The sequence below is a fragment of the Delphinapterus leucas genome, chromosome 10 (genome assembly GCF_059928025.1).
Source record: "Delphinapterus leucas isolate spDelLeu-1000000601 "Yukka" chromosome 10, BTC_Dleu_Yukka2, whole genome shotgun sequence".
NCBI classification, from domain to species: domain Eukaryota; kingdom Metazoa; phylum Chordata; class Mammalia; order Artiodactyla; family Monodontidae; genus Delphinapterus; species Delphinapterus leucas.
Window position 1 is genome coordinate 99842840 of NC_143138.1, and position 22433 is coordinate 99865272.

The following is a 22433-nucleotide window of genomic DNA, read 5'->3' on the forward strand; positions in this document are numbered from 1 at the left end:
GCTTAGTTGCTCCGCTGCATGTGGGATCTTCCCGGACCAGGGCTCGAACCCGTATCCTCTGCGTTGGCAGGCGGATTCTTAACCACTGCGCCACCAGGTAACTCCCAATAAATATTTATTGAATATTGTTCATCGAACGTGGGGTGATGGTGGACAAAGCATTTCACATGGGAAACTACTATTAGCACAGGCACAGAAGTAGGGAAAATGTGAGTTTAGAGAAAAACAGTTTGCTGAAGGCAACATCCTTATGTAATTACCGATGTGAACACTTTTTGGCTCAATAATTATGGTGGCTTCTTAATTTCTGCACAGTATTTAAAACACCAGTGATGACTTTCTGACGCTTGTATCCACAGTGAGCCGCTGAGCTAAAACAGGAAACGTCATTTCCTCTGACTCTGGTTTCGGAGCCTCTCCTCTCCCGTCTTCTTCCTCCTTGCTGCCTCCTGCCTCCCTCTGCCCCTCAATTCTTGCTCTAGCTCTGTTTTTATTCCCTCTTGTTCCCACCTTTTTTTCCCCTTTTTCATTCTTGGTGTTTCCCATATTCTGTCTCTTTGTTTTCCTTCCTTTTTTGCCTCTGTTTCTCTCCCTCAGATTGCCCTCTTCCTTTTCCAGTTTCCCAATTCCTGATATCTCTTTTTTTGGTTTGGTCTCTAACTATAGTATGGAAATGAAATGTATTTTAATCTACTAATCAAATACGGAAGTAGGGATTTTTTTCTTTATTGAGGTATAATTGACGTAAAATTGTAAAGTATTTAAAATATACATTGTGGTGGCTTGAAATACATATGCAATGTGAAAGGCTTCCCTCCATTTGCTAATTAACATTCATCACCTTGCAAATCTCTCTCTCTGTCTCCCTCTTTTTTTTTGGTGAGAACATTTAAGTTCTGCTCCCTTAGCAAATTTTGATTATACAATACAGTGTTATCAACTATAGTCACTATGTTGTACATTAGCGATTTTTTACTGTGAATGTAACATGAGCAAAATGCTTGTGCTGCTATTTCAGAGACAAAATAAAATTGATTATCACTTATAACTGGATTTCAACTGATTTTTTTAAAAATTAGTGAATCACTAATCCTCAGATTTGGAGAAGGGGATCAATAGACCTTAATTCATAAACTTTAGTAAAGCACAGTAGCTTGTTGAAATAATTCCTAATTGTCTTTAACAACCTTAGTTCCTCTTTTTTTCCACATGGTAGATATATCAGATATAGCATATGGATCCTTTAACACCATCTAATATTTTTTATTACATCTTTATTTACACAGTTACACAAGAGCTGGAATATTAGTCTGTTTTGTTCATTATCCCCAGTGCTTAGAACACTGCTAACAAATATCAGAAGCTCAACAAATAATTGTTGCCTTTTTTAAAAAATAAATTTATTTTATTTATTTATTTTTGCGGTACGCGGGCCTCTCACCGCCGTGGCCTCTCCCGCTGCAGAGCACAGGCTCTGGACGCGCAGGCTCAGCGGCCATGGCTCACGGGCCCAGCCGCTCCGCGGCATGTGGGATCTTCCCGGACCGGGGCACGAACCCGCGTCCCCCGCACCGGCAGGCAGACCCTCAACCACTGCGCCACCAGGGATTTATTTATTTTTGGCTTCGTTGGATCTTCGTTGCTGCACACAGGCTTTCTCTAATTGCGGCGAGCAGGGGCTACTTCGTTGCAGTGAGCGGGCTTCTTATTGCGGTGGCTTCTCTCATTGCGGAGCACGGGCTCTAGGCATGCGGGCTTCAGTAGCTGTGGCACGCGGGCTTAGTAGTTGTGGCTCACGGGCTCTAGAGCGCAGGCTTAGTAGTTGTGGTGCACGGGTTTAGTTGCTCCGCGGCATGTGGGATCTTTCTGGACCAGGGCTCGAACCCGTGTTCCCTGCATTGGCAGGCGGATTCTTAACCACTTCACCACCAGGGAAGCCCCATAATTGTTTCTTTTTAATTTCAAATCTACCGTTTCATTCAACTTCCTAACCCTAAATAGGTATCATGACTTTTTGGAGTAATAGTACTCATTAGGATAACTTAGTTTATGATTGATTTATAAATGTAACCATAGGATTTCATGCTTAGAGAATGCTTTATTCCAGTTCAGTTTACACTTCAGTCTACTGCACAGTTTAAATCCTCAGCTAAGCTGTCATTTACCCATCCTTCTAAATGACTCTTTCTTAATTAAGCACCAAAAAAGTAGCCTAGCAATTGATAGTCATAGTTAATATTTACTGAGCACTTATTCTGTATCAGGCTCTATTTTAAGCACATTATGTACATTATCTCGTTTTATTCTTCCAACAAACTGTAAAAGGTATACACTATTATCTCTGTTTTGCAGATGAAGAAACAAACACAGAGAGGTAAAAATAACCTGCCAGGTGATAAAACTAAGATTTGAACTCAAGCAGCCTGAATCCAGCCACCCTGTCTTGCACACTTTAGCAAGAGTCTAATTTTCCAGTATGTAACTTGCCAGAGAATGAGATAACTATACCCCATACTACCAGCACCATTCCACTCTACCCCATACTACCAGCACCATTCCACACTTAACAATTATATCTACACAAGTGTAACCGTATTCAGATGTAACCATGGATTAGATCCAAGCTTTTAGTTGTTCTGGTGCACTGCAAATCCGTTTATGTGTCATGTAAGTGGTAAGCAACTTGCAAGTACTTATTCTTGTTACTTGTGACGAGGTAAGTTAGATCACCAGATCTTTACCTTATATTCAATTCAGTAACTCCGCTGTCACTTAAAACCGACCACCCTTGGGAGATTCTTTATTTTCATTTTTCTCTTTCTCTTAAATTCCTCTTAATTCAAATAAAGTCATTTTATTTTGCCACCTCAGGATATAGACGTCAATTTAATAGCCAATTTTGTATGCATGTTGTAAAAATCTAGGGAAGGATGTGATTGGCTCATCTTGACTCTGGCTTCTAAGGGAATCAATCAGCAATTTGCGGGGTTAGTGGGAGACCCATGTATTTAGTTCAATGGGATAAAAATCAGTCGTTTGGGAGTGTTCATATACTTTCACCTTCCCCCAGTGCACCAAAGAGAATTTTCATTTGACAGCACAAAACCCGTTTCCCCTACCCTTAGAAAAGTTGATTTTACAAGGTCAGTTCCTAGATTTTTGTGCTGAAGTATTGGAGGATAAGAAAGGGTCTGGACATGAAAAGCTGGAGGAGATTTAAGTTGCCCTATGTCATAAAGTGCTGGGAAAGAGATGAAGGAGAGATTATGACATTACTGGGCTGAGAATGGAGAAAGTGTTGAGTTGGGAGGGCTTTTGCTGAAGGTGACACTTTGGAAAGTGTGGGGTGTGAAAAAGTCGAAGGGAAGGGGGAAAGGGATGTGAGAAGTGTTGCCTATGGTTATGAACTGAGCTTCCTTGAATGTACTTTGCAAGGCTGGAGTAGAGGATCGAACACCTTTTCATCTAGCAGGGAGCGAGGAGTGGTCCAATATGTGTTGGACTGTGTGTCTTTAATTCTTCAGAGGGAGGAGATGGGTAGCCAGCTTAGGAATTGTTGAGTTTGAGGTTCCTGAAGAAACTCAGGGAGAGGTGTTCCCAAAAAATTGGAAATACAGATTTAGAAGTCTTGAGAGAAGACATGGTTAGAGATGAAGATTTGGAAGCTGTAAGCAAGTAGATATGTTTATGGGTAAGAGTGAGGCCAAGAAGGAACTTGCAGAACACATAGGATCGAAAAACTCAGGAGGAAGGGGTACCAAGGAAAAGGACTAACATACTAGTCATAGGGTTGGGATAAGAATTCAAAGTAACTGGTCACTAGGCAGCAAAGGGAGGAGACAGTTTCAAGAGTAGAGGATACACAGAATATCAAATGATGCTGAGGAAGAGACGGCGCGGTGCTGGAGCCAGCTCAGACTGGCTTGTGAAAGTCAATTGTTAAATTTTTAGGATTTTTGTGAGCCGACTGTTATCCGCAGCCATTGTTAAAAGTTAGATTGTATATACGAGCAGTGAAACAAGTTATGATAAAAACAGAGGTAGTAACCACACCAACTGCATTGCTTCCTGATTATTTTACATCGATGAGGTGTTGGTGTGGATTGCATCTGTGAGGTGGGGATACCATGTAATATGCTGCCGCTGCCCCGGCTCTGCCCGACTCTGCTGTCATGTTGATGGCCCTAAGTCAGTCACCGTGGGAGTATTTACACCTCAGAAATTAGCAAACACTACAAACCAGAGCACTTTTCCTGCAAGGAGAGCCAGTTGTTAAACACTTACCAGCACACAACTGGGCAAATAGAACGAAAATCAAGAAAAGTCTAATGGATTTAGCAAGAAGGAGACCACTTGTCACTTTTGCTTGAGTTTCAGTAGAAAGGTGGGTGGCAAAAGCCACCGTGAAGTGGGTTAAGGAGTGAAATAACGGAAAGTGAGAAAAGAAATGCTCAAATAAGTTTGAGAACTAATGAGTTAGACAGCTAAGCAGATTGTTATTGTTGATACTGTTTCTTTTCTAATTGTGGGGCTTACTGAGCATATACAATGCTAATGTACGTCACTAACCTCCAAATGTGAACAACATGTGCAAATTCATCTTGTGGTGGAAGCTTTTCCATTGGAAAATCTTAAAGAATCTAGTTATCTATAGAACATATTTGGGGAGATGCTGCTATAATATTTCACAATTAAGATGATATTGGTTGTAAGTTTGAGATTAATATTCTTGTTATTAAAGTTTCTTAGTTTTTTAAGGAAATATTTTCAAGAATGAATGTTGAATTTTATTGAGTATTTTCTTTTGTATTTTTTGAAATAGTCATGTGGTTTCTTTTAAAATTCAACCTAGTGCTGGAACACATTATTTTAATACATATTCCAATATTAAATCTTCTTTGTCTTTCTGAGATAAATCCAACTTTATTATGGTGGTTTATTCTTTTAGTATACTATTGCATTTGTTCATTAGCATTTTATTTTTACTTGTAAGTCAATATTAATAAGTGAGGTTGGTATTTTTCTTGTGAGGTTTTTTGTTTCTTGTTAGGTATCTTTCTTGTTAGGTTACCTTGTTAACTATTTTGTTAGGTTTTGAAAAATTAATTTGGTCACTCTTTCTTTTTCCTACTCAGAAACAGTTTATGTGGCAAGAAACTTATTTCTTCCTTGAACATTTGAAAAAAATGTATCTATAAAATTATCTAGCCCCAGAACTTCTTGGGGAAGCAAGTCTTTGATAAGTTTTCAGTCGTTTTCATTTTTAATTATTTTCCTATTTCTTAAGTCAGCTTTTACCATTTATACCGTTTCAGACAAATATAGTAAGTTTCCCTTTGGCTTGCATTATTATCTACTTAGATTCTGGTAAAAAGCCTATCTCAGATATTAAAAAGCTGGATGAGTAGAACAGACCCTGTCTAGTGTGGGTTTTGTTGAAATGTGAGGGGCTTGTCTGCTCTCTTCACAGCCTGGTTCTCTGGCTTATATTAATGAGTAGAAGGATTTATAAACTAATGAATATAAACCAGTCTATATTTAACTGACCAGATGGGGAACATGAAAGAACTGTAATACTTGATGTATACTGCCCCCAGAATGGATCTTGTTTCTGCCCTACTTATTATATTTTATGCCTGCAAACTGTACCTTCTATGGTACAGTGCAGTTCTGAATGGGTACAGAAAGATTACTGATGTTACTGGGGGAGGGGGTTTTAGGAAAGGTTATAGATTCTGTCTGCCTTTGAAAATCACAGAAACTGGTCCAGTTTTCTGTTTGATCCAACTCTTAGGGCTACAGGCTAGGAATACATAGCAGTTTCCAGAAATCTTAACTTTATCTTGTCTCTTTCTTGCTGTCTATTTCTTAGTGAATTCATGTGTATTTCAAAGAGAAATTGGAATGAGTGTCAAGAAAAGCTAGTATGACTTAATCTTACCCTGTAGTCAACATTATTTAATTTTTCAGATAGAGATTTTGCTCACATTTTTCTTTATTAATACTCTTTCCTTTTGTTTTCACATATTTAAGCACTTTTTTGTTGACTTAAAGGTGAAAAAAGTCTAAATAGTAATCCATTATAAAGTTGTTTCTCATGCGCTATGCATGTTATATGTAATGGACAGGTTTGATGTGGGTACTCATTTCATTTTTGACTAACAAATGAAAGAGTGTTTGTTTCACATGGAGAGTAAACTGCTGTGATACAGATGAGCAGTCAAAAAGCAAAGCAGACAGGTCTAAAACCCTGACAAGCTAGCTCTTTCTATAGAAGAATATGCCCCATTATGAAAACAAAATTGTTACCGTATTGTTGAGTTCATTAGGAGGTTTTCAGTTTCCAAACAGCAGTACTAAACAGTGTGAGTGAAACAAAGGATCAAACAAAATACATTGGCTGTAGTTTACATTCTTTCAAAGTAGAAATAAGAAAAGGGGAAAACATTTTATGTTCATGATCCACTACGTTACCCATGCATTGGGTAATAGAATAGGTTTTGCAAATTCCAAGTGGAAAGGTGCAGCATTAAAAAAGAAAAAAAATTAGAATTTTGGGTAGGTTAGACTGTGCAGAATGTTGGGTCTGGATGTTGGGACTTTGAAGGCCCTGATGATAAGCCTTTGGCCCTGGGTACTGTTTTGTCTTTACGAAATGTACAGCTATTCTAGGATCCCTGAGCCCTTCGTAAGAGCCAAGGATACACATCCCTAGACCTTTGACATAGTTACTCAGATAATCTGCTCTCTGCATCTTCCTTTAAAAATCTGGTCCCCGTGAAATGTGCTGTATCTACTGTCCCTAAATGGTTGTGACGCTTTTACCTTAGGCTTAACAGCCATGTGCCCTCTAGAATGAGCTTATATTTTCATAAATGTAATCTTTGCTGTGTATAAATTTTATCAGTCCTCTATCTCTTGACGTTACTAACCCTTTTAAAATCTAGTTTTTCTTAAGTCTGCCCAACGTAGGTGTCTTCATTAATTTGACATAAAAGATGGGTGAGACAAAGGACCCTGACTCATGATCAGTGACAGAACAGGAGAGTAGGCAAAATGAATCTAATCCATGTCTCTTTAGGAAGATTCTCCAGCCCTGAATGGTTTACACGTCAGTCTGTTGGTTGCTTCTGGAGAATACAAAGCATTCTAGCTCAGGGAAAGCAAACAGTCATGATGAAGTCCAACAGAGAAAATACATTCATCTGTGCTTGTACATTTTGGTATCCTAGGTTGTCTGAGAATTTTGAATATGTGTGTATATTAAAAATCTTTTTTCTTTTTAATTGTTCAGATTTGAAAGAAGCCAACTCTAAGCCACAGACATACAAGAAGGCCATTTCCTTAAACAAGAGTTGCCCTTTAACGGTAGGTAAACTCAGAATTTATTGTACTAAATTTGTATTTAGAAAGGTCTTTTTTAAAGAACATGCAAATGCTTCATAGTATTTTATTGTAACATTTCTTAGAGAGCTTTTACTTTGACTATGAGAATACTTTCTACTGTATAATTTACCAGTCAGTGGAAGAAAAGCACAGTAACGTGTTTGTCTAAGACAAAACGAAGATAGACAAAACAAACCAAACCTAGGGGTTGAGAAATAACACAAATCCTTAGAAATAAGTCCCAGTACAAGTACATTATATTAGGTTCATGTGTTACTTGTAATTGAATTGAGAGAAAAATTAAAATATCTTTCCTGATTCTCTGTAGGCCATGCAACTATGATCCCGGGTCACAAAGGAGAAAGTAGCTTAATTTATCCAATGCCCATGCCTATATACTTTATTTGGGGAATTAAAATCCAGTACTATAGTTATTTATTTTATTGTTCAAATTATTCCAGCTCCCAATGGCCAAAGCTGGAATAATTTGATAAATATAAATAATTTGATAAATATAAATATATATAATATCAAATATATTTGATAAATATAAAAAAAATTTTTTTAAACTATAGCACTGGATTACAACCCCCAAAATAAAAAATATATATACATGATTCCATACTGATATAAATAAATGACTGAATGAATAAATTGAAGGAGGAGAACTTTTCCTTACAGAAGAATTTAAATTAGTAAATGTTAAAGGAATAAGGGAAATGGAAAATTGCCATCAGAGAACCTCAGCAGCAGTTACTGCTACAGGCAGGACCCACTGATGAATACTCAGATTAGAAGGTGAAAGGAGGAGCAGAATATGGACAGAACCTCCAAGTATCTCCCTTTAAATATGTATTAGTTACAAAGAGAAAAGTAGTAAGTTTAAGCAGAAGAATCCTGGCAGACACCACTTTAACCAAGTGATCCAGGTTAATAGGTTAATATCTACAGTACTAAGACATATTGAGCTTATATACCCCCAAAAAGGGCACATCAGGTCTTCAGTATTCTTCCCAAACATTCATAACGACAGTTGCATCATGAGAAAATGTTAGGCCAATCTAAATAGAGAGACATTCTACAAAATACCTCACCAGCATTCTTCAACAGCGTCAAGGGCATGGAAGACAAGAAAAATCTGGGGAACTATACATTAAATACGTGCACTTTTCTGTATGTCAACTATACCTCAATAAAGCCACTTAAAAAAAACAAAAACAAAAGGAAAAGAAAAGACTGCGGAACTGGAGGAGATAAGGAACAATGGCAACAAAATGCAATGTGGGATCCTGGATTGGGTCCTGGAACTGAGAAAGGGCATGAGTGGAAAAACTGGTGAAATCCAGATAAAGCCGTTTATAGTAGTGTGCCAATTTTCATTTATTAGTTTTCCTCATTGGGCTGTGGTTGTAAAATGTTAACAGTAGGAAGCCCGGTGAAAGTGACGTGGGAATTGTCTCGAGTATCTTTGCAACTTTTCTGTAAACCTCAAATTACTTCAAGATGAAGAGTTCTTTAAAAGTTACATTGGAGTCACTCAGTAATCATTCTCGTTAGACTTTTACTGATTTTTAGAGTGAGTTTCTGTTTGTTTGCCAACCTTAGAACATCCTTCTCGTGAAGGATACTCCTTGAGCTGTTTCTTAATCCTGTCCATACACAGAGCCATCCTCACCTCCACAGGTTTGCTCTCCACTTAGTTCTGCAGCCACTCACTTGCAGCCCCCAGAAAACCTGTGAGTGGGGAAAAAAAAACCCACTAGGCTCTGAGTCCTCACAGAGCACCTCTGAGCAAAATTTTTAGTTGGCGACGGTCAGGGTGTGATTTCAGTGTTCAGAGCAAGTCTTTAGATTTCATTAATGATCTCTTGGTCCACCAAGTCTTCTTTACCCAGGACAACATTTGAACAGGCACTTAGAATTAGTAGCCTTAGTATTTGAATGGTGAAGATGAGAGAAGGTCATGCTGTTTTTAGGTAAAATGTCTGGGAATTCTGTGAATATAAGCAGTACTAAGGGAACTTTGATTCTTAAAGGAAATCAATATCTGTATTAAGTTTGCTTTGAAAAATCAGTTTAAATTTAAAATATATATATATATCAAAAGACCAAACTCTTGAAAGACCAAGTAAGGGGCAAGTATGTACTCTGGCGTCTGGAAATGAGTGTTTGGTCTGAATTCAAGCGTTTGGGCATGAGAAACAAAATGCTAAGTCTTAAGGGTTTTTGCCGGCAACTCTCTTATGTGTTCAACCAATTTTGGAAACTACACTAGTTCACACACTTTAGGCGAAACAAGAAAAAACAGAAGTGGCATCTAAAATAGTCAGATTCATAGAGACAGCAAGTAGGGTGGTGGTGACCAGGAGCTGGGAGGAGTGGGGGATGGGGAGTTAGTGTTTCAAGGGAACGTAGTTTCAGTTTGGGAAGATGAAAAAGTTCTGGATGGTAGTGATGGATGCACAGCAGTCTGAAGGTACTTAATGCCACAGAACTGTACATTTTTAAATGCTTAAAATGGTCAATTTTTATGTAATGTATCTTTTACCACAATTTTAAGAAGTGAAAAAGAAATAGAAGTCTTCAGCAGTTCCATTCCATTTCTTTCCAGGGTGCCCAGCTCTGAGGAGAATCTCTGCTTGGGGGCATTTCTCCTTAGGAGGAATCTTTTTTAAAAATCTAGAGATGATTTCCTGGACATCATTTACCAACCGGCAGTTTAAATGGCCCCTATATCGTAAATAGTGCAAGTAGAAAGGAACCTGGTACACAGGAAACAGTAGAGCTGGGTGGCTGGGAGAGTCGCTTGTGGGTTAATTTATAACTAAGACAAATGAATCTATAAAAAGAAGAAAAGCCCCATAAGAAATATGTTAACTGATGGTAAGGGAGAAAAAAAGGGCTTAGATAAAAGATATCTGAACTTGTTTGGTCCCAATGATTTTATGGCTGAGGAATTCAATTATAGGTGTACTGGGTGGAGCAAATCACAATTCTGTAAATTACTAATAGGACACGACGATCTTTATCGTTTTCTGTATGTGCTCACACGCAGAGTTCAGGCCTGCCCTCTGTAAATAAGCTCTCTGCTTAGCTATGCTGCTATGTATGAATTCAGGGCTGCAGGACTGGAACATAGATAGGGTTCTAAAATATTAAAGGTGGGGAGGTGGTACAAACAGAAATAAGATTAGGAACTAGGACAGATTAAATGACTTTGAATTTGGGCCCTTGGGTTTCTTTCATTTTACATTAAATTCTTTTAAGACGTTTTTGTTACTGAAAAGCTGTGAAAATATCTTTTAAAATAAAAAGCCCACACTTAATCACACATAAACTACTATTCTAAACTTCTGTATAGTTTCAGTTCTGGTTGACCTGTATACATGTTTTAGTTACTAACAGTTACAGTATATGTAGCATTTCTGCTTCTTTCACTGTTAGATTACATGTTTTGTTCCTTTTTACCTGGCTTTCAGATGTCATATTGGCAACACAGTAGTCCATATTAGTGATATCACAGAATTTACTAAGCCAGTTTTCAGGTGGCTTCTAATTTTTTATTATTATACAATTACTGTTTATTCTTACACAGTTACATATAGTGAACATCTTCATGCACGTATTTCACTTTTTAAAAAATCATTTTCTTCAGATAAATTGCTTTAAGAGGAGTTTCTATGTTAAAGGGTTTGAGCAACTATATTACTCCTGCATTATTCATTTTTATGGCATTTCACATTGCTTTGAGGATATATTAGTAGCAAAATGAACGAAAACATACTTCCAAAGCGTATGTTTAAATGATTTCTGTTCATTTAAATCTATTAGCATTTAGCTCTGGCTGTGTGTGTTTGGCAGCGGAATGAGGGTGGAGAGTGAGGAGTTTTCACCAGTTGTTTAGATATTAGCATAATATGGGGTTTTGGGTAGTTTTTGGTTTTTTGGATTGTGATGGGGGTGTTGTTTATGTTTTGGGTTAGGAAAAAAACAACTTGGTTGCAATGAAATTGCAGATTATTTCTTGAGGCTATAGCAAATTTAAATCAAATTTAAAACCTGTGCTGCAGGTCCCTATGGCCTTTAAGTCTGCATGTTGCTAGTTGTTATAAAGGAATGATTACTTGCAAAAATGAAGGTTTAACAAAGTAGCACATCCAGAGAGAAGGATACAAATCAATTTTGTTAAAGGATTTATTTCAATCAAATATTTATAATTTGTGGTTTAAATATTTGAGGGGAATAGTAATTTTAGAATAAAGATACAATGATAAGAGAAAATTTTAAAATGCAAAATCATATGGTTAAAATGTACAATGAATAGAAAAAAGATTATGGGTGTTTGTTTTTCCTTTTTATTCTGAACTTTCATTTGGGGGTCAAGTGTTACAGTTAATGACATGAAATAGAGATTACAGCTTTTAACTACAATGCAGTGTATTGTATTTTTTGCTATCAAATAAGCAACGTAATGACAACAGTAAACATTTTAAACAAAAAAATTATCTATAATCTTAACATCCTTATTGAAACTATTTTAATTTCTACAAGTTGCCTTCCAGTTCTTAATACATATGCATAGATTTTTAAATATGTGTATGTGGTATTTGAGAAAGTAAATACACAGCTATCCCTGACCCTCACTGTCTATAAAACTAAGGGATTGTGATAAATGATTTCTAAAGTATCTTTTCATTCAAAAGCAATATTTTAAAACCTGGCTGTGTCTAAACTGTATAATAAATATCTTCTGGAAAAACATGTAAGTCGATCACAATGAGTACTATCTTTACTTAAAAACATGAGTCACTGTTATAAAATGTAGAGGGTTAATTCCTAAAAATTAAGCTTAAAAGAACTTCTGTGATATTAACAGTTTGTTAAACTGAAGAATGCATGGTGGGGGAGGGGTTTGATTATTTGAGACTCTTGAGTAATCATTTCAATAAAGCAGTGTTTGTTCTCAAGTAGTAATTTTATTAAAACCTACTGTACAAATGTCTGATAGAAGAGGATACAAAAAATTACTTTTGGCGATTACTTGATTTTCATTTATAACCGCACTTTCATTCTCATAAGAGAAAAAAAAAATTTAGTCTTTTTGTAATTTCTTAATTTTAATGTTTTCATGAACTAACAGTGTGTAAAATTATTGATTTTGGCAGGAAAAGTGTACATCTTCCTAATCTCTCCTTCGATGATTTTGTTTACCTTTTTAAAAAAAATTGCCAACAATGAGCTCTGCAGTCCTAGCTGTAGTATGCTCGATTCTTTGGATACTCCCAGTAACTCATATGTTACCAATAATGTGCATAAATTCTGCCACAGTATCGTATAGTAAGAGCTCAAACATTGGAGGCCACTATTATTCCATGGACCATAATGTGAAGCAACTGTGATCTCTGTGTTATTCTAGTTGTTGTTTTGATTTTTTTTTTCTTCACACTTATGAACTCCTTGTCCTTCAGTCCAGATCCTGTGATCTGAAATCATTTAAATTATTAAAAGCTTGATATTTTTAACCTTTTATACTCCCAGTAGACAGGACATAGGAAATTTAGTGACGTAAACATCTTCAATAATCTTTAAAAGTCATAAGACTTGGTAGCTGGGACAAACAATTAGGTATAAATTTCAGGGAAATACCATAATGGCATGACTTGTTTTCTTTTGTTAGCAAGCCACTTGGCTTTCCTCTCAAACCCAAGGAATACGTCGTGTGGCCCCCTTTTATGATTCCAGTTTCATCTGCATCACAGAAATATACGTTTCCCTAAGTTTACTCACTATAATTTGTGATTGCTATTTTTCTTATCTGCGAAGGAAGTACAACAGTTCCCACTGGGGAAATACCATGTTAAGTTGATCCTAAAATAAGAAATCTAAGGGAAAGGTCACATCCTAATAACTTGTGCAAATCTAAATTCCCATGGAGCTTTAAAATTATTTTGTAGCAGTAGAGTATTAACAATGTGTTGCTGAACTTCTTCCAGATAGCATCATAAAATTGAGAGCACTTTTGTGTACAGAAATAACCACTGAAGAATGAGTACAATTGACAAGACCTAATTTTTTTTAGTAATCCATTTTGAATATCCAGAGAAATCTAGCATGAATAATAAACCACAAAATGCTTTTTGTTACTTTCACTGAAACTATAAGGAGTATTATTTAGGAAGTATTATAATAATTATATACAAACAGAGAAAGTGATTTTACCAGCCCTGACCTCCCGTTATACTTTGGAAGAACCCTAATTCTAGAGAGAGTTGCTGCTTCCAGGACACCTGAAAGTTGACACCTGAACATCAGGACACCTGGGTTGTAGTCTGTCCTTTTCTGTTAATTGGCAATCGCTTAAATATTCTGGACCTCAATTTCCTTACCTGTTAAGATATTGATTGTGAGGACCAAGTAAGATTAAATATATACAGTGCTTAGAAAATTTTTATAGTACTGTACATCTTTAAGATATTACTATAATCATTGCCTTGAGTGTTCATCTTTTCCAAATGAGGAAATAAAATGCTTATCTGTGTGATATGGCATATGTTCAAAGAATCTCTGCAACTATTCAATATCTCTGTAATATCTTTGTTCAGGAAAGGCATTAAGCTCTTTCATTGTGCTAATTCATTTTTAAAATTTTATTTTATGCACCTACATGAAAAGGGTGAAATGTAACAGATCTGCACCCTATCCCACATTCACCAGAAAAAGTGCTTATTGGAAGCAGTCCCACAAAGGAGACTAACTTCCTTTAAGTTCACATCCTTTTAAGAACTGGGATGAGTGGTGGCTGGAATGTGATGAGGTGACTTGACTTTCACCCTAAGTCATGAGTGAAAGTTAACAATGTTGCCAACTTGTGTCCTCAGTATGTGGAGTGACTATTCTCATCCTTTCATCCATCAGACTTTGGAATAATAGTGATAGCAACAGCAAGTAAGAGTCTAAGGAGAATAAATTCTTTGAACACTTCTGCTCCCTGCTGTATTGGGGAAAAAATCTTTATGTGTGAACCTACTGATTGCTGCTATTATAAGTTTGTTTTTCCAACTTTTTAGTTTCCATCGATGTTGTCTTAGTTCAGGTTTTCCTTATTCCTCACCTGAGTTATTGCAAATTGTCTGTCCGACTCAATGCACCATTTCCGTTTCATCCTCCAAGAAGACAGAGTTCTTTCTCAAACACTGTGTTTGCATTTCACCCCCCTTCCTGGGAGCATTGCAGACTTCGTGGTCTACCTCGACCTGCCCTCTCGGTCTCACTGCCTCCATTTGCATCATGGATATTAGGGCTCGGCCACTCCAGATGGCTCATCAGTGTTCCTCTCACAGCATTGGGTTCATGCCTGGAATGTACCAATTATCGTATTGGATTATTGTTGGTTTTGTAGTTAGTTTTATGGAGTGAGCTTCTTTTTTTTTTTTTTAAATCTTTCTCTTAATTTAGTCTTATTTTGTTTTTTTTTATATAAACGTATTTATTTTATTTATTTATTTTTGGCTGTGTTGGGTCTTCGTTGCTGCGTGCGGCATTTCTCTAGTTCTGGTGAGCGGGGGCTGCTCTTTGTGGTGCATGGGCTTCTCATTGCGGTGGCTTCTCTTGTCGCGGAGCACAGGCTCTAGGCACGCGGGCTTCATTAATTGTGGCACACGGGCTCCAGTCGTTGTGGCTCGCAGGCTCAGTAGTTGTGGTGCACGGGCTTAGTTGCTCTGCGGCGTGTGGGATCTTCCCAGACCAGGGCTCGAACCCGTGTCCCCTGCATTGGCAGGCGGATTCCTAACCACTGCACGACCAGGGAAGTCCCTGGAGTGAGCTTCTTGAAGACAGAGACTATCTTCTGGGTGTCCCTAGCAAGGATTATGCAAGTGTTACAATTATAATGTAATGAACATTAAATGATTCAGATGTACTTTTATGTCTGCTAATTAAGCATAATGCTATTAGCATTCTTGCCTAAATGTTATTTTTAAATTTACCAATGAGAGATGCAAAACATGATGGAAACTTGAAGTAAGAAAATTCTGTGATATAATATGTATTTTACAATTCTGTAGATTTAACTTCTGCATAGGTGGGGACTGCCGCTGCTGCTTCTCCTCTCGTCTCCCCCCTCCCCCTCCTCCTCCTTCTTCCTCAACTCCTCCTCCGCCTTTCATTTTTTAATTTTTTTTGCAGATGTAGAAAATGAGTCCATAAAAGCACATAGATACCTTATCAGCTACTTTTTGCCTGTGTAATTCAGGGACGAGGAATATTCAGCTCACAGACTTGTTATGGGCTTTCAATCTTCTATAGCATTTGAAGCGGGGCTGCTACGACCGTTATTCGTACGGAGGTTTTACTGTTGTTGCGGTTCCTATTTGTATATGTTGTTTATTAAACAAGTATTTCCAAGCTGCTTTTCTATATCCAGCCCTGTCCTGGACAAAGTGGAATTAGGCCCTTCCTCCCTCACAGTCTCGTTTCAAGGGCAATACCAACACAGACCACATGAAAGAATTAAATCACAGAGCTGGGGTGACGTGTGTTTGAGGGAAAACATATAGTGCAAGTTCATAGAAGAAAGCACATCTGCAGAGCTGGAATAGTCAGTGGTTGTTTCACGAAGTGCTTGCACCTGAGCTGAACCCCGGAAGTGTGGATGCGGAAACATGAGAAGGAAGAGCTGGAAATTTTAAACACGAGGAGCATCATGGGGCAGGAATCTCAGGATGTCGGGGGCACACTGTACTCTAGAGTCAGTGGGAGGTTCACGTAAGAGGGGAAAAGGGCTGAGCTTGGCAGGATACAAAGGCTAGAGCGAGGAACTTGGACTTCGTCTAGGAGGCATTGGGGAACTTGAAGATTTGGGGAGAGGGAAGTGGTGTGACAGAAGCTCCGTTTGGATGGGACAAGTGAAAGAGATATTTTGATAATGTAAGATTTGGTGAGTGAATAAAAAAATAAAGAGGATGAAAGAAAAAGAAGAGTCAAAAATGAACTCCAGGCTGATGTATAGAGAGGTGGAAGAAATATGGGAGAGGGACTCTGTTTGGGGGAAGAAAGATGAGGTTGATTTCAGACTTGCTAAATTTGAAGCGAAGGTGGAATATCTCAGTAAGCCCTAGAGAGAGGTGAAGATTCGGGACTGACCCCCGTTTCGGAGGCCAGAACGAGACACGTGGCTTTGGGTGTCATGAGCGTAGAGTGAAGAATACGTCTCAGGAAGCAGCACACAGGTCAAGTTTAAAAGGGGAAGATGAGAGAGTGGCAAGAGTAGATCGGGTCATCACTGCCAAGCAAGGAGAGCTTGAAGGAGGGGAAATAGAACACAACCCTTAGTGCCTCCTATGGACCGGGCATTGGGTGAGCAACTTCAGGTATACAATCTTATTTCCTCCTCAGAGCCACCCTGTCGCATAAGAATTATGATTACCCCCATTTTACAGATGAATAAAGTGAAGTTTAGCAGGTGAAATAACGTGTCTAAGGGCATACTGCCAGTGCCAGGAGGAATATAATTTAAACTGAGATCCTTCTGACTCCCAAGCTCACATATTTTTTTTTACTGAAATATTGTAAAATGACAGTGAACTGTCAAGAAGAATGAAAAAAGGAGTAATTCCATTAACAGCTGCAAGGAGGAGATCATTGTTTAAGATTATAGGCTAAGTACAGTGGGAGGAATGGGTATTTGGGGAGGTTAGAAGGTAATAGGTGGTGTATGAATGGAGGGAGTGATTTTAGGCCACTGAGGACTGGGGCAGCCAATAGGACAGCTGCCCTAGAAAAGCTGAATCAAGGAAGGGAGGGAAGAGTGCAAATCAAGGAGGAGGTAGTACAGGGCTGAGGCCTCAGAAAAGACATTAAGAAGAGGCAGACCCTGTGAGAAAAGACTGCTTCCACCAAGTTTGGAGGTTAGTGTCACAGTGGAGACCAGAAGAAGGGTAAAGGAAAAAGGTGTCAGACAAAGATTTTTTTTTTTATTTACTTATTTTTTCCTATTTATTTATTTAATTTTTTGGCCGTGCCACACGGCATGTGGGATCTTAGTTCTCCCATCAGGGATCGAACCCAGGCCCCCTGTGTTGGGAGTGCAGAGTCTTAACCACTGGACCACCAGGGAAGTCCCCTATTTAGTTACTTATTTATTAAAGAATATTTTTTTAATTAAATTTATCTATTTATTTTTGGCCGCGTTGGGTCTTTGTTGCTGCCTACGGGCTTCTCATTGCCGTGGCTTCTCTTGTTGCGGAGCACGGGCTCTAAGCACATGAGCTTCAGTAGCTGTGGCTCGCCGGCTCTAGAGCACAGGCTCAGTAGTTGTGGTGCACGGGCTTGGTTGCTCCGTGGCACGTGGGATCTTCCTGGACCAGGGCTTGAACCTGTGTCCCCTGCATTGGCAGGCGGATTCTTAACTACTGCGCCACCAGGGAAACCCAGTTATTTATTTTTAATTGAAGTGTAGTTGATTTACAATGTTGTGTTGGTTTCAGGTGTACAGCAAAGTGATTCAGTTATACATATATATATTCCTTTTCAGATTCTTTTCCCTTATAGGTTATTACAAAATACTGAGTATAGTTCCCTGTGCTATACAGTGGGTCCTTGTTGGTTATCTGTTTTGTATATAGTAGTGTGTATATGTTAATCCCAAACTCCTAATTTATCGCTTCCTACCCTCGCCTTTCCTCTTTGGTAACCTTAAGTTTGTTTTCTAAAACATAGATTTTTTAAAAGCACTAGTTGTAATGATACCTCCAAAGTTATAACGTACTTGGAAAAAAGCACATAAAAATAGACATGGTGGATACGAGACCTTAATCAATCACTTCCCCTCTTCTGGCCTCAGTTTTCCCATACGTTGACAGATTAGGATAGAGAAGACAAATGGGTCTCTAAGGACCCTTCCAATACTTAATTTTCTAAGCGTTTTGGAATGCGACAGCCTTGATCTGTTCACAGAGAGGGCAATCATATAGCTTTATATATCAAAGGAACTTGTAGGAATAATTAAAATTAGAGATACAAAGGAAATGCTTGGAATTTTAAGTCCTCAATTCAAAATTTCTGCCTGTATCCCTTTTCCCCCTTATTAAAAGTTATTAGAATGTCAGTGTGTTACCAGCTGTAAACTCTTGAAGGCAAGGACCTCTATCCTATTCTCTGATATGTCCTCAGCATTGAGCATAATGCTTGATACATAATAACAACTCAATAAATACATATTAAATGAATGAAAGTTGAATTACAAGATAAAGTGTTGCCACTATATAGGCTTCCCATGCTTTTTCTCCCCTTTGGTCTCCCTTCTCCTCCATGACAATTCAGGGGTGTGTTAATTATGTCAAGATAGTCACTTTTCAATGTATCTATATCATTTTAATTGTTTTTTTCATTTGGTTGCTATGTTGGTTTTTTGTAGAAAGGGAACTAGGTGATTTGACTGACAGTTAATGGAAGTCTTAGCGTTTTTCAAAATTATCTTTTGTAGAAACTTCCAAATTAATTAGTAATCTAGTTTCCCATCTTTTTTCAGTTTAAGTTTTACCAAGAATATTGCCTTTATTAAAAGGAATTGTGTTTTATATTATGGAGGGAAAATGATTTAAAGAAAAACAGAAATCTATTCCTGAACAAATGTAGTGATGCTGGTGTAAGAAAAAAAAAAAAAAAGCCACAAGAAATCATCCCAAGTTAGTAATGCGTCCCATCTTAAACACATGATTTCAGTTGTCCCTAGCTAGCTAAAGGTTACAAAATGTCACCATAATACCCTTTACTTCCTTATGAGTTCTTGCTCCCCCCAACACACTCCCAAATATGGTAGATGGAGTTGTAAAAACCCTGAAGTATGACAATATAGTTTATTACACTTTTAGCTAGAAGTATTCTGCCAAAATGAGCTGAGAAATAGAAGAAATGGATTTAAATTTACAGCAGTCCAGTGAGACAGAATATACTTTTTCCAGACCACTCAACCAGCAAGCCAGTTTGTAACTTTAATGCTTCATACATTGGAAAAGTTGCAGCTGTAACAAAATCAACAGAAATATCTCTGGCTAATGTACTTCAATGCGAAGATTGACTGCAGCAATATTTTTTCCAAATGCATACTTTTATAGACTTTATACTACTTTCCAGAATATTATCAGTTTTACTTAGTACTACTTTGGGAATTACTGATTCTTATCTCTCTGGTAGGAATTAAAACCAGAGCTGACATTTCACTGTTAGCCGACTCTGTCTTCAGCGATCTGGTGACCTGAAGATATCTGACTCCCTTTCATTACCAAGCTTCAAGTCTGCAGATTGTCGTTGCTCTTCCCTTTCCCTGAGGTAGAGATTAAGACTATTTGTTTACATGGGATACATGAAAATGCTGACTTTAATAAATGGCTGTTTGATTCTTGGATAGAAACTGGAATACTGGGCAAGATAACCAAGTATCCAAAAATTGAATGATCAGTGGAAGCTTTACAGTTATCTTGGGTTTTGAGTCAAGATAGTAAGTAGCATAGATTATAGAATCAGCCATCCTATGAAAACATGAACATGAAGGAAGATTGATTTTTATTTCCCCTTAAAAGTTTGTTCAGCTTTAAGTATTTGCTTATTTTTTTCAAAATATGCACTCTCACCCTATTATTTTGAGTGACCGATTTACTGTGGTATACGAACAAGTTGTGTTGAAAGAGGTTATCTTGTAATTTGAAATATGAGAGGTAGAGTGAAAAGAATCAAGTGGTAAAAGAGAAGGAAACTGGATGTTTTAACCCAATTTGCTTCTTCCTCTTTGGACTGCTGTTGATTTTATTTTAGCCGTTCTGTTTGCCTGAACATAGGCAGTGTCACCACTCCTGCTACAATCTTCTGGACTTAGAGAGTTAGAACCACCTATAAATCGGTAGACTGAGTGGAATCTTGGCAGATGAGGTCTCCGTCAGGAAACAAGCATTTTGTTTATATTTAGGCAATTCAAGAACCTGGCCTCTGGGCATTCAGTAAGAAGTCAGGGAAGGGAAGCCACGAAGAACAGAATATTTATTATGAATAGATGTCACCTTTCTGCACTCAGGGGTTTGATTCCAAACAGCCTGAGAAAAACTAAAGATACTTATCTTTCTACTTACTTGGCAAGTTTTTTTTTTTTTTTTTTTTTGGCAAGTTTTTTAACAGAGTGAGGAGCCCAAATCAAAGGACAAGAACCACAGCAGAGCACGTAAGATGGCGTGCATGCTTTTCTGGCTCTGTCGAGAAAGGTCTCAGACCCGAAGTCCGAAGAGGTAGTAAGAGGTCACTGTTCACAGTACAGTTGAATTACATTTGGCAAAGTCCTTTGAAACATATATTCATGTCATAAAAGAGATGTTAAAATCCCGGGGTCTTTCAGCCAAGAATGGCACTTGCTTCCGTCAGAATCACTCATCAAGTTTAAAAACAAAGCAAAACAAACTGAACAAGTAAAAATAATTCTTTAGCATCTAAATAGCCCTGGCAAAGCTCTGCTGTTTCTTGCAAAACACTGTAAGGTAAAAATAGGAATAAATAGTATTATTTTCTGCTCTTAGAACCTACAGGGGAGAACAATTGTGCTCTAACCTTTCTCTCCTGGATTCTGATAGCCACTTAATCATTTATTATCACCTCTGCTAGAAGGGGATAAAAAGGGTAATAGGAAATCAGAATATTTAGATTTATAGTTCAACGTTTTTCAGTTATCCTTGAAGCCTTTAACATTCATTGCTAAGGATGATTAATAATTAACTTGAGCCATAGAATTAAAGTTTGTACTACTTGATAGGTATAAACCAGTTACGGAGACCTCCATAATTCCAAAAGAAGCAGGTAGAATAGGGGATTAATCATACACTTCTTACTCATAGTTCTTGAGGTCCTTGACTGTAGAACAAGTTTTCCTATTAAAACAATATCTTATGTATTTCATATCTCTATTAGGTCATTAACAGTTTAGCAATTTAGATGTCCGCCCAGTAAATGACAAGCTGCCCATCTTCTTTCACTTTTTATTTATCATGGTAAATATCTATGTAACAAGATTTTGACATTTTAACCAATTTTAAGTATACAATTCAGCGACATTAATTACATTCACAGTGCTGTGCGACCAACAGCCCTATCTGTATCCAAAACATTTTCATCACCTCAAACAGAAACTCTTTGCCCATTAAACAATTAACACCTCATCACCCATCCCTCAGCCCATGGTTCTCTATTCTACTTTCTGTCCCTATGGACTTGCCTATTCCAGTTATGTGGGGTCATACAATATTTATCCTTTGGTATATGGCTTTTTTCACTTAGCACAGTGTTTTCAAAGTTCATCCATGTTAGAACATGTATCAAGAACTCCGTTTTATGGCTGAATAATACTCCATTGCATGTATATAACACATTTTGTTTATCCATTAATCTGTTAATGGACACTTGGGTTGTTTCCACCTTTTGGCTATTGTGAATAATGCTGCAGTGACCGTTCAAGTATCTTTTTGAATCTCTGTTTTCAATTATTTGGGGTATATATACCTAGGTGTAGAATTGCTGGCATATATGGTAATTTTGCATTTAACCTTTTGAAGAACTGCCATACTGTTTCCACAGCTACTGTACTTTTTTACATTCTCACCAGCAATGTACAAGGGTCCCAGTTTCCACATCCTCCCTAACACTTGTTACATTCCATCTTTTTTTTTATTATCGCCATCCTAGTAGGTGTAAGTGATCGCTCATTGTGGTTTTGATTTGCGTTTCCCAGATGACTAATGATGTCGAGCATCTTTTCAGGTGCTTACTGGACATCGGTATGTCCTTGGAGAAAGGTCTATTAAAGTCCTTTGCCCATTTTTTAGTTGAGCTGTTAGCTTTTTGCCTTTTTATTGTTCTTCTCTCACTTTTTATTTTCTTACACACTTCTTTATGTAATCAAAAAGATCATTTCATTTGAGCTCAGAGAAATGCTTTATATCTGCCTTTCATTGCCACATATGTGGAATTAAGGTTGAATGCTTCTCATCCTGCTGCCAGAATTAGTACCTGAG

General features: G+C 37.7%; 1 protein-coding gene across 3 annotated transcripts in view; it reads left to right on the top strand.

Annotated features, from left to right (window-relative positions):
* Positions 1 to 22433, top strand: part of PPARG (peroxisome proliferator activated receptor gamma) — a 174710-nt gene that overhangs the window by 61078 nt on the left and 91199 nt on the right. For all 3 annotated transcript variants that reach the window (XM_089919740.1, XM_022562768.2, XM_022562767.3), the window contains one exon: positions 7295 to 7368. The gene's annotated coding sequence lies outside the window, so the exon portion shown is untranslated. The remainder of the gene's footprint in view (positions 1 to 7294; positions 7369 to 22433) is intronic.